The sequence below is a fragment of the Elephantulus edwardii genome, unplaced genomic scaffold (assembly GCF_000299155.1).
Source record: "Elephantulus edwardii isolate Elephantulus edwardi_28Jun2011 unplaced genomic scaffold, EleEdw1.0 scaffold00018, whole genome shotgun sequence".
Lineage (NCBI taxonomy): Eukaryota > Metazoa > Chordata > Mammalia > Macroscelidea > Macroscelididae > Elephantulus > Elephantulus edwardii.
The window spans coordinates 29,542,351-29,556,379 of NW_006399768.1; the positions used below are offsets into that span (position 1 = coordinate 29,542,351).

At 41.3% G+C, this 14,029-nt stretch overlaps 3 pseudogenes; 1 reads left to right on the forward strand and 2 right to left on the reverse strand.

Moving 5' to 3' along the window:
* Positions 1-9,740, reverse strand: part of LOC102869669 — a 109,558-nt pseudogene extending 99,818 nt beyond the window's left edge.
* A 35-nt stretch (positions 9,741-9,775) lies between these two features.
* Positions 9,776-10,214, forward strand: LOC102870068 (annotated as a pseudogene).
* Positions 10,215-10,264: 50 nt separating this feature from the next.
* The window catches only part of LOC102870475, a 22,899-nt pseudogene continuing 19,134 nt past the window's right edge, over positions 10,265-14,029 (reverse strand).

A 14,029-nucleotide genomic window follows, 5' to 3' on the forward strand; every position in this document is an offset into this window, starting at 1 on the left:
CCTGGAAAACCTACAACCAGGAGAAGATAACATAGATGAATGGGATCTTCTAAGACTCAAATCCCTATGCACATCCAAAAACTTCTCCAACAGGAATGTGTAATTTATGACTGCTTTGTTTTAATGTAAATTTACACATTACATGAAAAAGATGAAACTAGATAAAAATCTTTCTCTGTGAAAAGTTCTTTTACTTACCATTCTTTCCTAGAAGTTCTTGAATTTCTTATTCAGATTACTCAAAGCATCATTATCCTCCTTCTGAAGATGAAAGGTGTTCCTTGTAAATCCTAGTCTCTAAAGTACAATGGGTCCAATCAGCAGTAGACACCAATTAAACCAAGGTCCACATGGGTTTCCCTAGGCATTTTGTCTGTTACTCATGGCCAAGAGAGTCACCAGGAGGTCATTATTCATTAAATGCTGAGGGAGTAGCAACAAGATCTTTACAGTTATTGTCTATGCCACTTAGAAGAATGACCAAAAACAATTAAAATCAGGCCTGAGGGCCGCAGACTAAAATCACCCACCTTTCGCCTGGTCGCACCACTATCTCTCCTCTAGGCCAACTGAGTTCTCTCAATGTTGTTGATTTTTGTTGTTAAATGCTGTCGAATTGTAGACAACTCATAGCAACCCTATGAAAGAAAGACCTGAACACTTGTATAACTTTCATCATTTCTCCAAGTTCATAGGGTATCCGGAGGCAAACTGTTTTTGAAGTGGATGCCACTCCTGCTTCCAAGCTTGTTTTAATAGGGGAGCTCCACCAAACACTGTCCACCATGGGTAACCATTATCTTATTTGGCACATCAGTGTCACAGTGCTTAACATCACAGCAACAAGAGAAAATGATATTATAGTTGTCAGTGATTCCATTATACTTGGATTCACAGACATTGTCCAAGGAAGCAACAATCAAAACAGCAAACATCGTATTGCAACGAGAACATCTGCTGTCAAAGACTTCTTCAAAGTACTAAAGAGGAAGTATATCACTTTGATGTCTAAGATGTCCTTTAACCAAGCCATAGATAGTATTTTCATTCGTCTTAAAAGCATGTTTAAGTTAGAATACAAATAAGGAAGATCAAATAATGCTACCTTTAAGTTGTGGAGTGGATGAAGATTAAACTACTAAAAGAAGAAACAAATTTGTTTTGGAATAAGTACTTCCTGAGTGCTCCTCAGAAACAAGGATAAAAAGATTTGTCTCATATACTTCAAGCATGATATCAGGAGTGGCTCAATCCTCAGAGAATTACATCTTGTTTGGTAGACGGTCAGAGAAAAAGAGGAAGACTGTCAGTGAGGTGTATTAACAAAGTGACTGCAACAATGGGTGTAACCACAGCAGACTGTGAAGATAGTGTAGGGCTGGACAGGCTTTTGTTCCTAGTACAGGTTTCTTTGAGCTATAATCAACTTGTCAACACCTAACAACAACAGCAGAATAAAAAAAAAAAGGCAGGTAAATTTGGCTTTGGAAAATTTTTGGGATATATTTATTGTTTAGGTAATAATCAATAGGAAGGAACCAAGGAAATGTTTGAGTGAAGAGCCTTCAAAATCAATAATTGATGTGTCCAATTTTGAATATGAAATTTATTTTCAGTGTCGCACATATATATTTGACAAACTCACCATCACTATCTTCAATGAAAGAAGGAAACTATTAAAGAACAGTTGAAATTATGATACAGACAGGATCAGATACTTACTTACCAAGACACATACTTACTATCTTTTGCGTTCTATTTCCATTCTCAGGAATAGTGAACTAGTGATTTATAAACAAACTTGCAAAAATTGTAAGGATAGAGTACTTACTTGTCGGAAATTTCAATTCCTACTAAATCTTCAGTACTCGTTAGTTATGTATGAGTCTTTGGAGAAATTAAACAACCTCCTTTTTAGCACTTTTTCTTACCTGTAATAATACTTTATTGGATTGTTGTAGGGTGTTATTGCAACAGATCTGACCCATAGCTGACCCCTGGCAGGTTTTCAGAGTCAATAAATCACACAGGAGCCGATCTTTCTCCCACAAATCAGCTGGTGAATTTGAACTGCTCTCCTTTGCATTGGCAGCTCAATTCCTTACCACTAAGCATTGGGGAAAATCTGTTGTCCTGGACCTCTCCAGAGTGCTGAAGAGCAACGATGTCAGTCTAGAGACTACAGTGTGTCTTATCGAGGCCATGTTACAATTACTTGTTATGCTTCAGAGAGTTGGACAATGACTAAGGATGACAGAAGAAGAATATATACCTTCGAGCTATGGTGCTGGAGAAGAGTCTTGAACATACCATGGACTGCCAAGAAAACAAATAGGTGTGTCTTGCAGGGGGTGAAACCAAGTCTTTCCTTGGAGGCTAGGATTTTGAAGCTCTGCCTCACTTACTTTAGGCACATGGCCAGGAGAGATTGGTCCTTGGAGAAGGACATCATGCTCAGAAGGTTGAAGGGACAGCACAGGAGAGGAAGACTTCGGATAAGAGGAGAGATAGTGGTGCTACCAAGCCAAAGGTGGGTGATTTTAGTCTGCGGCCCTCAGGCCTAGTTTTAATTGTTTTTGGTCATTCTTCTAAGTGGCATAGTACTAGTCTGTCCATTTGCTGTACAGAGGTAACCCCTGTTTGCCCTGATGCTAAACACTGTGACACTGATGTGTCAAATGCAATAATGGTTACGATGGTGGACATTGTTTTGTGGAGCTCCCCGATTAAAACAAGCTTGGAAACAGGAGTGGCATTCACTTCCAAAATAGTTTCCCTCTGGAAACTCTATGAACTTGGAGAGATGATAAAAGTTATACAAGTGTTTAAGTCTTTTGTTCATAGGATTGCTATGAATCATCTACTACTCTATGGCACTTAATAACAACAACTATTATGTAGTTTATTGATCCACCTTTAAGAATAGTTTTCGGTGCAACCACTGTGAAAGGCTGTATGGTACTTTCTCAAAAATTTGCAAATGAAAATACCATTTGACCCAGCAATTCCACTACTTGGCATTTACCCTAAAGAAACCATAACCACCACTCAAGCAGGTATATGCACACCCATGTTTATTGTGGCTTTGTTCACAATAGCAAAGAGCTGGAAAAAACCCAAGTGCCCATCAATATTAACAAACGAATGGTAGAGAAGCTCTGGTATATTCACACAATGGGATACTACGTAGCATTGAAAAACAAGGAACTAATGAAATATTATGCAAATGGATGACCCTGGAGGATATTATGCTGAGTGAAATATCTCAGTTATGAAAGGACAAATATTGCATAGGTCACTGTTGGAAAATGGGACTGACATCAGGGTTGAAGGAAAGCAGAGAAGGAGGGGAGGAATGATGTATCCTGCATTGAAACAGATGAGGGAGAGAACTGTTTAAAAGGGATATATGATTAGGTATTATTGTCATGACAGAAGTCCTGAATGAAGGCTGCACAGTGGAGTGGACTTGGGGGAATGGATTGCATACGAATGAAAGAGTTTTTCTTTTACTTGTCATGGAGAAGAGTAAATTGTGGAGGAGGCAGTGGACAGGGAGAAAAGTGCAACAATGAATGACTGGAAACCCTAAGTCTCTGTAAACTTTCATTAAAATTAATAAAATAATAAAAGAATATTTTTCCTTCCCCTTTTTTATTAATATATTTAACATTCATGTACATTGTGTTTCATGCATGTATACTGTGTTCCATATAGTCCTTCATTTACATTATACTTTGTTCATTTATATTGTAGGGTTTGCAGGGTTTTTTCCCCCCTCTCTTACAATCATCCCACCAATCTTTCTCCTTGACTATGACTCAGCTCCCACTAATAGGTTCTACTTTTAACAAACTTATCTCCAAGGCTTGAAAACAGGAGTGGCAACCACTTTCTAAACAACTTGATTTTCAAAACTCTATGAACTTTGAGAAATGATGATAGTTCTAGAAAGGCTTCCAACCTTTTGTTCATAGGGTCACTATGAGTTGTGCTCAACTTGACTACAGTCATCAAAAACAACATCTCTAAAGCAGGTCTTCCTTTTTAGTACCTCAAATTAGGAACTGGCCAGAGGTAGAATTACATGCTTTCTAAATATACAATATACAGTATTCATTTATATAATACATTTTTTTCCTCATCTTTATTTTTTAAAATTGATTTGTATATAACCACCCTTACATATTGCACTTCCTCCATGTACACTATACCCCATGCAATCCCTCATATACACGTATGGACTTCATACAATTAACTGACACCTATCCATGGATCTGATCACACTATTCCCTCCAAGATCCCACTGACCCTCCACACCATTCAGTCCCCCCGCCCCCAACCTCCACCATCCTGATGTACATGTATCTCTGTTCCTGCATCAGTTCTAAATTCCTTGGTGTACATTCATAGGAGTGCAATAGCTGGGCCATATGAGAAATCTATGTTCAGCTTTTAGAGGAAATGTCAAACTGTTTTCCAGAAAGTTTGTGCCATTTTATAATCCCACCAGCAATTCATGAAATCCAAACTCTTCACATCCCTTCCAACATGTATTCCTTGCTCTCCTGTTGAACTTTGCTACTGCTATTGGGCTGCTTTTGATTTGCCTCTCTCTGATTGCCAGTAATTTTGAGCATTTTTTATATGTATCTGTTAGCCATCTGAATGCCTTCCTCAGTAAAAAGGGTTTTTTTCATGTTTTTTCCCCATTTTGTTATTGAGTTATGAGTCTTCTTATTATCTGTAAACTTCCATGATGAGGCCCTTTTCTGAGCTGTCATTGTCACATGCTCTTTCCTCAGTCTGTAGGTTTTCTTTTCACCCTATTGAAGAAAGTTTTTGATGCCCACTGGGATTTGATTTTTAGGAGGTCCTATTCATCAATTTTCTCCTCTCCTGCTTATGCACTTCTGGCTATATTTGCAAGACCACTTAGGCCATAGGACAGGGCCTCCAACTTTGGTCCTATTTTTTCTCTTTTGATCATTATGGTTTTGAACTTTACCACTAGGTCTCTGAACCACCTTGATTTTTGTGTATGGTGTGAGATGTGGATCCTGTTTCAGTATTCAGCAGGTAGTTGTCCAGCTTTGCCATTACCATTTGTTGAAAAAGTTGTCATTTCTCCATATAATAGGTTTTGATTTATTTTCAAATATCAACTGACCATAGATAGATGGGTTCTTTTCTGGATTCTTGATTCTATTACATTTATGAAGGTGTCACTGTGCCAATACCATGCTGCTTTGGTTACCACAGATGTAGAATAGGTTTCGAGATTAAGGAGTGCCATGCCTCTCACTTCAGAAGAGCTTTGCTCACTCCGTGTTTCTTTCCTTTTGAAATAAACTTGTCAATTTTCTATTTCTTTGAAAATTAGTTTGGCATTTGTATGGGGTTTGCACTGAACATGTAGACTGCCTTTGGTCAGATTTTTATTTTCATAATTTTCAGTCTTCCTATCCATGAACAGGAAGTACTGTCTGGGGTCTTTTCCTTGGAGGAAATGCCCAGGGAATTGTTTGGGATTGAGCAGTGTAACCGCCACAACTCAGTTGATGCTCTTTTTTATAATATTTAAAACATTTTTTAATGAAACATATTTTTACAGCATATTTTGCCCATTCAAATTGCATAACAACAACAACAACATATTCCTGTTAAACAGTTCTCTCCCTCATCTGCTTCAACGTAGTATACATTATTTATCCCATCTTTTCTTAGGTTCCCCCCAACCGTGATGTCAGTCCCATTCTACACAGTGGCACTATACAGTGTTTGCTCTTTTGTGACTAACATATTTCACTCAGCATAATATCCTCCAGGGTCACCAATTTTGTATAACAGTTCATGAGTTCCTTGCTTTTCATTGCAGCATTGTGTGAATATATTACAGCTTCTACATACATTAATTTGTTTATTGTCACTTGGATTGTTTCCAATTCTTTGCTATTGTGAACAAAGCAGCATTAAACATGGGTGTGCATATATCTGCTTGGGTGTTAGTTTTGGTTTCTTTAGGGTATGTTCCCAGTAGTAGAATTGCTGGGTCAAATGGTATTTCTATTTGTAACTTTTTGAGAAAGCACCATGCTGCCTTCTTTAGTGGTTGCACCGTTTTACACTCCCACTGTTCTCCTCTCTTGTGTCTGGTAAAGAGGGACCCATTCCTGCCTGAGCTGAAAAAGGCTCAGGGAGGCAGCCAGGAGCCAACCGTGCTGTCCCAAGTCTCAGCTGGGTGCTAATACCTGTCTCTCCTTCTGCAGCTGGTTTGAGGAGGTGGGGTACTGTTCCTGCCTGAGCAACACAGGTCTAGCCCAGTAGCATATTCCAAACAAGTACAGCTCCCGAGTCTCAGTTGGTGCTAATGGCTGACCTGTGCACCTCTCTCCTCTCCTGTGGCTGGTCAGAAGGGAACCACTCTTGCCTTAGTAGATACAGGCCCAGGGAAGGATTAATGTCCATACAGAGCAGTTATTAAGTCTCAGTTGATGTTTGTGTCAGATCCACACTTGTATCCTCTGTAGCTAGTCAGTGGAGAGTTTCTCTCGTCTAAGCAGACACAGGCCCATGGAAGAGGCCATGTTCCAACAGTGTAGTCCCCAAGAGTCAGCTAGCTAGTACTACTGGCCATCCCTCGTATCTGTTTCTTCTCATGAATCTGGTTGCTAGGTATTCTTACTTGAGCAAAAATACAAGAGAAACAGCAAGATCCAAGAAGTGAAGTCCCCAATTCCCTGTTGGAGGTAGTAGCTGACCTGCTCACCACACTCCTCTTTGGCGGCTGGTCCGGAAGGAGTGACTCCAGCCTGTTTTCTCCTGGAGGTGGCGGTGGTGGCCGGTCAGAGCTCTATCACCTTCTGTGCTGATAGTGTATCAGATATCTAATCTATCATTATTACAGATAATTTACAGATATTTTCTTTTCAGAGCTCGTAACCTCCTTGGTTGAGGCAGGGTATGGGTAGATAGACTGGATTTTACAGGAGACCAGTGGTGAGCAATAGCAGCAAGACAGCCTTCAATAATGTCCCCGTAGCTCTCTGGGTTTCAATTTCTTCACTTTCAGTTGTAAAAGATCTGCTGTAAGAATTTTTGTTCTCTTTCTGTTAAGGTATAATCCATACTGGACTATAGTCTTTGAGCTTTATCTGCAAGTCTTTTGCAAGCAAAATTGTGTCAACCATTGGCAATCCTCCTCCACTCCCTCCTCCAATGTTGAGCGACACTCTTCTTTATATAGTCCAGTTTCCCAGATGATTTGTTCAGGATTTAGGTTGAATAGGTATCACCAAATTGTGCCAAGAAATCTGGAGAACGACCACTTGGCCAACTGACTGGAAGAGATGGATATTTGTTCCTATCCCAAAGAAAGGTGACCCAACAGAATGTGGAAACTACAGAACAATCTCACAGATTTCACATGCAAGCAAGATTTTACTGAAGATTATCCAAAAACTACTGGAACAGCACATCAACAGAGAACTACCAGAAGTCCAGGCTGGGTTTAGAAGGGGTCGTGGTACTAGAGATATTGTAGCTGATGTTAGATGGATCTTGGCTGAAAGCAGGGAATACCAGAGGAATGTCTGTCTGTGTTTCATTGACTATGCAAAGGCATTTGACTGTGTAGATCAGAACAAACTATGGCTGACTGTGAGAAGAATGGGAATCCCAGAACACTTGATCGTTCTAATGCGAAACTTACACTTGGACCAGGAGGCAGTTGTCAGAACAGAGCAAGGGAACACTGCATCGTTCAAAATTGGGAAGGGCATACGCCAGGGATGCATCCTATCTCCATACCTTTTCAACCTATGTGCAGAACAGATTATCCCGGAGGCTGGGCTCTATGAGGAGAAATGTGGGGTCAAGATTGGTGAACGATTTATCAACAATCTGCGTTATGCGGATGACACAACCCTGCTTGCTGAAACTGAAGAGGACCTGAAGCGCCTGCTGCGGAGTGTCAAGGACTGCAGCCTGCAATATGGATTGAGGCTCAATGTCAAGAAGACAAAGATTCTCACCAGTGGACCAATTGGCAGCATCAGGATGGATGATGAAGAGATTGAGATTGTACACAGCTTTAGTTTGCTTGGCTCCATAGTCAACAGTCTTGGCACCAGCAGCCAGGAAATTAAAAGGCACATTGCCATGGGAAAGTCTGCTGTTAGGGACCTCTCCAAAGTGCTGAAGAGCAATGGTATCTCTTTGGAGACTAAGGTGCGTCTGATACAGGTCATGGTCTTCGCAATCACCTGTTATGCATCAGAGAGTTGGACAATGACCAAGGAGGATAGAAGGAGAATTGATGCCTTTGAGCTGTGGTGCTGGAGAAGAGTATTGGGAATACCATGGACTGCTAGGAAAACAAACAGATTTGTCCTGGAGAGGGTTAAACCGGGTGGCTCCTTGGAGGCAAGGATTCTGAGGCTCCGTCTAACTCACTTTGGACATGTTGTGAGGAGAGACCGGTCCTTAGAGAGGGACATCATGCTTGGGAGGGTGGAGGTACGGCGCAGGAGAGTAAGGCCCTCTATGAGGTGGATTGATTCAGTCACTGGGATAATTGGGATGGGAGTGTCAGAGTGTGATTGGCACAGGACAGAGCAGAGTTTAGGGCTGTTGTACATAGGGTCACTATGAGTCACAGGCGACTCAACGGCACATAACAACAACAACAACAAGCTCACTGGCTCCTTCTCATCAATGCTCTAACAAAATAGTTTGCTTCATGGACTTCTCTAAGTGGAATGTTTTTTTTTTTAACACTCCTGAAATGAGCAATTAGGAAAACTTTAATGAAAGAGCATTTCTCACTATTCACCATTGATCCTAGAATATTTTAACTAGTTTCACCCTGTTCTGCAAATATACCCAAAGGTTGATTATTCTTAACTGGGGTTAAAAGCTAACAGACAACAAAATAAACCACTTTCAGGTTTTGGGGTGGTATGTTTTCTCTCTCTCTCTCTTTTTTTCTTTTTCGTATGATTGAGGGTCTATAGTTTATTCATATAAGGATTTTATTTGAGTGATTTAAAATCAAAATGTTGAGGTACTTTTTGCTGAATCAGCCTAACTCATGGTAACCTTATGTACAATTGAAGGAAATACTACGTGATCCTGCACAATCCCCGTGCACATCATATGTTGTAACTCTTAAGGTTTAATTGGTTGATTTGCCTTTCATAGTCCATCTTAAACTGAAAACTGTTCAGCACTACAGCAAGATATAAACTTCCACTGAGAGGTGGCTGGTACTATTTCTTTTGATAAACAATGAGAAGATTTGGCAGTTTATCTACATCTAGCAACTTTCCTGTTTTATCCATTTGTTTCTATTTAGCCCTGTAGGATTTCAGTTGGCATTTTGGTTAAAATCCACGCTATTCTGTGTGATCTAGCAGCATTGGCTAGGGGACTTGAGGTGCCTCAATTTGCCCTTCAGGTATTGGTAACGAGCCTGCTTATCCAGAAAGCTGGGGTCCATTTGCTTCTTCTTAAATTCCTTCCAGATTCGAGCTGTGACATGGGCCTCCTTCTGCCCACCACGTCCTGCGGAGCGACCCTGACAATCCTGGGGCACTTTCATTTAATGCACAACCGGAACAGCCAGAGGTTCTCTCCGGGAGCCAACCTCGTCTAGGAGCCCCGGACCCTGAGACAGGCTGACCGCCGATCACCCCCGCCACGTGCGGGCCACGACGCCACCCGCAGGACACACGCACCATCCCGGGGACCCCGGAGAGGTGATACTCAGAGGCTAATGTCCACCAGAGAGATTTCCCAGACTCGGGGCTCCCAGGGGAACCCCCAGTTCCGCCCTCCTGGCCCTGGGCCCCCCGCGTCTGCAACAAAGGAACCAGCTCGCCATGCAGTCTGCACCAGCCTCAGTCCAGAGTCCACCGAGTTAGACCCAAGAAGATAGTATTTGAAGATGAGCTGCGTCCCCAGACTCTCTTGAGTACAAAGAAGCTTACTGGAGCCAGCTCTCGGGAATGTAAACGGAGTCACTACCCAGTACCCCCGACTATGAGCTTAAAGACCCACCAGTGAGCTGTAAGAGGGAGCAGAGTCGCTACTCGGCTGTGTTTCAGGACCAGTACTCAGAGTTCTTGGAACTGCAGCGTGAGGTGGCTTCAGTGCAGGCAAAGCTACAACAGCTTCAGACTCTGCTGAGCTCGATGCCCCCACCCCACGGCTAGGGAACTTTTTTGAAATGCAGGAAGTCAAATCTCATCTCAAATGTGCATAATTAAATCTGCATTTTAATGAGAGCCCCAAGTGAGTATAATGCATATTACAATAGTTTGCAAGACACTGATCACTTCCTGTCTCATCTTTACTTACCACCTACCAGTGTTCATTTTGGTACTCCAATAATATTAAACCTCCTGTAATTTCTCTACTCAAATCAGCTTTCTTTACTCTTTTTACTATATGGCATTGATCTATTTTGCCTAGGATGAAGTCCTCAAATGAACTATCAATCTATATAACTCAAACTCACCTTTTAAATACAACTTGTACACTGTTGTTGTTGTTATGTGCTCGCAACATATGAGTAGCTCGCAACTCATAGCGACCCTGTATACAAGAGCCCTAAACCCTGCTCCATCTGCGCCAACCTCACCGATTCTCTCCACCCCAATCACAGAATTGATCCATCTCATCGAGGTCTTCCTCTCCTGCGCCGTCCCTCCACTCTGCCAAACATGATGTCCCTCTCCAAGGACTGATCCCTCCTTGCAACATGCCAATAGTATGTCAGATGAAGCTTTAGAATCCTTACCTCCAAGGAGCAAGCTCGGCTTCCCCCTCTACAGGACAAATCTGTTTATTCTCCTAGCAGTCCATGGTATATTCAACACTCTTCTCTAGCACCATAGCTCAAAGGCATCAATTCTCTTTCTATCATCCCTAGTCACTGTCCAGCTCTTCAATGCATAGCACTCAGTTGCAAAGACTATAGCCCAGATAAGGAGCATCTTAGTCTCCAGCCTGATGTCATTGTTCTTCAGTACTTGGGAGAGGTCCCTGACAGCTAACTTTCCCAGTGCAATTTGTCTATTGGTTTCCTAACTACCAGAAATACAAAGTGGCTTTAGAAGAGGCCATGGCACTAGAGAAGGACATCAATATGGACTGAAATTCAGCATCAAGAAGACAAATATTCTCACCACAGGGAGAACTGGCAGTACCATGTTGGGTGAAGAAGAGATTGAGATTGTTAACAATTCCAGCTTACTAGCGCCACAATCAACACTCCTGACACCAGCAGCCAGGAAACCAAAAGACAAATTGTACTGGGGAAGTCTACTGCCAGGGACCTCTCCAGAGTGCTGAAGAGAAATTATGTCAGTCTAGAGACTTAGGTGGTCTGATCCATGCCATAGTCTTCAAAATTACGTGTTATGCATCAAAGAGCGGGGCGATGGCCAAGGATGACAGAAGAATTGATGCCTTTGAGTTGTGGCACTTGAGAAGAGTATCGAACATACCATGGACTACCAGGACAACAAACAGGTCATCCTGGAGAGGGTGAAACCAAGTTTCTCCTTGGAGGCTAGGATTTTGAAGATCCATCTCACATATTTTGGGCATGTGGCCAGAGGGTGCTTGAGAAAGGACATGATGCTTGGAAGGGTGGAGGGACAGTGCAAGAGAGGAAGACCACAGATGAAATGGATTGACATGATAACTGGGACAATGGCAGTAGGTGTGTCAGAGCCAATGAAACTGATTCAGTATAGGGCAAATTTTAGAGCTGTTGTACATGATTGCTATGAGTCACAGATGACTCGATGGCACACAACAACAATGACAAGAAGATTCAGTAACACTTGCTCTACTCTACCCCTCACGCCCAACTATATAGCATATACTTTTAATGTGGTATCAGACATAGTACACTACATGTTGGGTTGCTAACTCAAGGTTAATGATTCAATTCTACCAGAAGCTCTGTAGAGAAAGATGGACAATTGTTTCTGGCAAAGATTTACAGCCTCCAAAATGTGAAGGAAGGTCAATATAAGTTGTATTTGACTCTACAGCAGTAGATTTGGTTTAATGGTTACCTATATTATTACCTTCTTTTCTTTTTTTTCTTTTATTATTTTGTGTGTCTGTACCTTCAAATCAGATCCGACAGGTACAGGAGGAGTTTACCCCTCCCTTTCCGGCAGAGCATCTGGTGGATTCGAACCACATATTTCTGGGATTGCAGTGCAGCTTCTTGCCACTAGGCCACCAGAGCTCCCCTGATTATGACCTTCTTATGGTTATAGTTTCCTATGTTTTATTCCTCTTTCTCATGTTAGGATATTAGTATTGTTAAATGATGACTCCTCCAGAATATATTTCCATGCTCTAAGACTTGACCTATTTTATTAATATGACCTTATTTGGTAAAAAAACAAAAACAAAAACAAAAAAACCCAAATAAACCCCAACATTGTAGATATATTAAGTATCTTGAAAGTGATTACATGGATTATATAAACTCCAGGCACAGAAGAGATAGAAGATCATTGACAGGCACAGAAATTGAAGTTATGCAACTACAAATTAGAGAACAGTGAAAGTACCAAAAGTTAAAGAGGCCTGGAATGGATTCTAGGGGTGGAGCCTGGCAACTACAATGGTAACTCAAAGGTGGTGCCTCTGAGATAGTTGGAACCCACTATTTGTTCTGAGGGAGATGGATGAGCAATCACTTCCTCTGTGTTTTTTTAGCTTCTGAAAACCTGGTGGAAGGTCAGCTATGAGTTGGTTCCAACTCTAAATTAGTTAGTTAAACAAGGTCTAGAATAGAGTCTTCTGTAGCACCTGCAGAGAGTATATAGGCCTAACACTTCAATCTCAGACTTAGACTTACAGCAAGTGAAAGAATAAACTTTTCAATCTATCCAGTTTGTGGAAACTTTTTATAGGAATCGTAGGAAATGAGTACAGTGTATAATCTACCGCTTGACAATTCTCTAATTGCATAAAAACAGTTGATAATCACAGAGCACTTACTAGTTACAATCTGTCAGATGTTTTGAACAGATAAGCTAGAAGGTAGATGAAGAATGATTTATGTTAAAAATTACAGTCTCGAAACCTCTTCATAACTTAAGAGAAAACTAGGTAAGTCCTGCAAATTAGTGGTCTTTGGTGTTTGTATTAAGAAGTTGGACACAGCAGCCGTTAACAAGTGAAAAAGAAAGTTTATTAAGGCAAAGAACATTTTGACAGGACTAAGGGAATTCTCAAATTTGGTTAGTTAAGAGAACTCTAGCACACATCACTAGAGGAGAAGAGTTAAGAAAGAGCAGCAGGAAAGGGGGGAAAAGGCAAGGGTTTCCCTCAGGCAGGAATGGATCAGTACTCCTTGGCTTTCTGGCTAGAGCCACAGGTGCAAAAGAGGCCTACCCCTTCTTGGTTCACCTTTTTTTATAAACTCCTCGCCTCTTCTTGAGGCCAGACACTGATTAGACTCACCCAGGGTCTTACTGAATTGGTTGTTGTCAAGATCTACCTGGATTCTCACAGAAATGTGTCATTTCTAAGGAATGTGGATTTTTCTAATGAATCTTGCATACAAATCTATAATAAATTCTTTGCTATTGTGAACAAAGCCACGATAAACATGGGTGAGGATATGTCTATCAGCCTGGGTGGGAGACATGGTTTCTTTGGGGTATATTCCTAGTAGTGGCATTGCTGGGTCAAATGGTATTTTTATTTGCAACTTTTTGAGAAAGTACCATACTTCCTTCCATAGTGGTTGTACCATTTTACATTCCCACCAACATTGAATAAGGGTTCCAGTTTCTCCACAGCCTCTTCAGCATTTGATGTTTGCTGCTCTGTTAAATTTTGCTATCCTTACTGGGGTGTGATGATATCTCATAGTTGTTTCAATTTGCATCTCTCTTAGAGCTAGAGATTTTGAACATTTCTTCATGTGTTTGTTCACCATCTGAATGTCTTTTTTTGTGAAGTGCGTGTTCATATCCTGTTACCATTTTTC